Source organism: Austrofundulus limnaeus, unplaced genomic scaffold (assembly GCF_001266775.1).
Source record: "Austrofundulus limnaeus strain Quisiro unplaced genomic scaffold, Austrofundulus_limnaeus-1.0 Scaffold166, whole genome shotgun sequence".
Taxonomy (NCBI): domain Eukaryota; kingdom Metazoa; phylum Chordata; class Actinopteri; order Cyprinodontiformes; family Rivulidae; genus Austrofundulus; species Austrofundulus limnaeus.
In genome coordinates this window covers 366,948-369,969 of record NW_013952568.1, presented here as the reverse complement: position 1 = coordinate 369,969, position 3,022 = coordinate 366,948, and positions in this window count along the sequence as shown.

Genomic DNA, 3,022 nt, shown 5'->3' with positions numbered 1-3,022 from the left:
AGGGCCGCGGCCCTGCATGTTTGACAATTTTCCATGCTCCAATTCAGTCACTGAATTACCTCTTCCAAGTTCTGCAGAAGCCCCGATGATCACCCATTCTTTCAAATCAGGTGTGCTGGAGCAGAGAAACAGGTGAAACATGCAGGGCTTCTGCCCTCGAGGACCCTTGGAGTAGACCCAGGAATGCAGACTCAAGGACGATACTTTGAATAAAAAAAAAAACAACAACAACTTACATTTATTTAATAAATCAAAGGGCTGACGTGACAAGAAAAACTACAAAAAGTCGCAGAAACACAGAGGAGAACCAGACATGCTGAATGACACACAATGCCAGAACCCAGCTGAGGTGAAGACTGGAGAAGACAAAAGACTGGGACTGAGGAGGTAATGCCTGGTTCACACGACAAGATTTTAAAATTGTTGGCTGATTTTCAAAGATCGTGAGACCCCCACATGATAAAAACTCCTAGATAACAGGTTTGGTCCTACAGCGTGTGGTGCGCAGCCGCACAGCTAAGACATCACACCACCAGATTCTACTCACCAACATTCAGATGTCAGACAGGAAATCTCTCGAAACCTTTTATGCTTTATCACTAATTACTTTCTTAGTATCCTTTAAGTGCTCTTTTTTTTGTCTGGGTGTCTCTTGGCATTCACTGTGGATAGCAAAGTAAGAATTTCATTGCTCAGGGAAATGTTTCATCTGTGTATATGACAATAAATATTTTGAATCTTTGAATCTTGAGATCAAATATGAGCTCAGTAAATGAACACGGCAGACGAGGAAGAAGCAAGGGCATTAGTTTGTGGGCTTTAACGGAAAACACAAAACAAAAAGWCATCCACTRGACTTTCTGGTGCACCATGACAGTTCTGCCTTCTGCATTTTGGATTCCCCTCCGTGTTTCCATCATCATGCTTTCCGATTGGYCACACGTCACATTCAACAATCTGTGAGCTCGTTTGTCCTCASGGAACACCACTTGGGCCAAGACAATCGAACATGATGAATATCCGATTTGCAGTCAGAGCAGCCCCAACGTCCTTCTGAGCCGAGATGACTCTCAGCACTATCACGATTATCAGAGCGTCCTTAAAGGGATCCCCGATTAGTTGTAACATTAGACTTTATATGATAAGCATATACTTTAACTGTAAAATAAAGACTGTAAAAATACTGTAAGCTGTTCAGCTTTTATAATTTTTAAACTAAAAGTTTTAAAATATATTACACGGACGGGGCCATTTTATTTACATGCTAAGCATTCTAGGTAAATGATGACATCAACTAGGTCATCGGTGCGAGGCTGCTAGCGAGCTATATCCACCCTGAAGGTTAATCTTGGACAATATCAGATGATCGACTCTTTTAAATGAAACCAGAGAGCGTTGACAGAGAGGAGAAGGTAGAAATGACTCAGCCTGTAACTGAAAATATAGATGGAGGACAACAGAGCTGCTTCATGAAGAAGAACCTCAGCTTAGCCTATTAGCTTTAGCATTAGCCCCGACGCTATCACCATATATATGTATTAGCTCAGCGCTACACATTCTCCTCTCTTCACTGAGGTCATCCATCCACATGACAGAGAGGGGAACGCAAAAATGACTCAGACTGCAACTGAAAATATGGATGGAGGACCTCAGTTTAGCTTGTTTGTCGCGCTAGCGCCGAGCTAATACATATAAGGCAATATAGCGTGGGCGCTAACGCAAAGGCTAACAGGCTAAGCTGAGGTTCTTCTTCCATGAAGCAGCTCTGTTGTCCTTCATCTATATTTTCAGTTACAGGCTGAGTCATTTCTACCTTCTCCTCTCTGTCAACRCTCTCTGGTTTCATTTAAAAGAGACAATCATCAGATACTGTCCAAGATTAACCTTCAGGGTGGATTTGCTCACTAGCAGCCTCGCACCGATGACCTATCCACGTCATCATTTACCCAGAATGCTTTGCATGTAAATAAAATGGCTCCGTCCGTGTTAAAATATATTTTTAAAAAATCTACAAAACTAAACAGCCTACAGTATTTTTACAGTCTTTATTTTACAGTTAAAATAAATGTTTATCAAATAAAGTTTAATGTTACAACTAATCGTGGATCCCTTTAAGATTGTCAGATGGACAAAATCGGGCCAAAATTTGGCACAGYTATCTGCCCTGTGAACCAGGCATCCAGGCATAAGCAACATCAGCTGAGACATAAAATAGTGAACTGGTKTGAGTGGGAGGAACAGGACTTAGGAGCAAAGGTTGACCGTGGACATAAAGTTCTGGGGAAATAACGTGGCGCTGCAAGGAAATGCAGAGGAACAGAGCCAAACAAACAAAATAAGCATGAAAACCAAACAATAACCATAAAAACACAGTTCCTGACATTTAGAGTCTCCAGTWAATCTAACATGTGGGAAACTTGAGTACCTGGAAACCCTTGTCATTTAGTAAAAACATCMAAATTACTAACAGGAATGTTGGTGGCATTTATGATGTTAATGTGAAAGTCTGAGAAATGCCAACAAAACCCTGAAGAGGGGTTCGGCGAACGTTCGAATTACCCAGTGTCTTGAGTGGTCAGAGAAAGAACAGCCAGTCTTATGGTCCACATTTAATTTACAYGTATTAAATGAACGTTATAGACAAAATCTATTTCTGTTATCTTTAATTTAAACCAACCTCAAAACTTCAAAAAATTGTTCTAAAAGCTTTGAAGTTTAAAGTTTAAAGTTCAGTCATAAAGATTAAGCATCCATTAAGAGACCTTTCTTTTCTTTTTTCTTTTTGTTTTGATGGGGGTGGGCAATGAAAGATGGCACAGAGCAGCTTTAAAAYGTCCAAAAAAACTGAAGTTGAACAATTTTTATTTTTGCAACGATAGATCATCACCACTCCAGCTGAAGGCAGTTGCCACCCAGTCAGATAAGAGCAACACAAAACATMGTTGAATGTAAACCATCACTTAGTATAAATACAAATAAATAATAAAATAAAACTATTCAATAAATAAATTAATAAATAGAT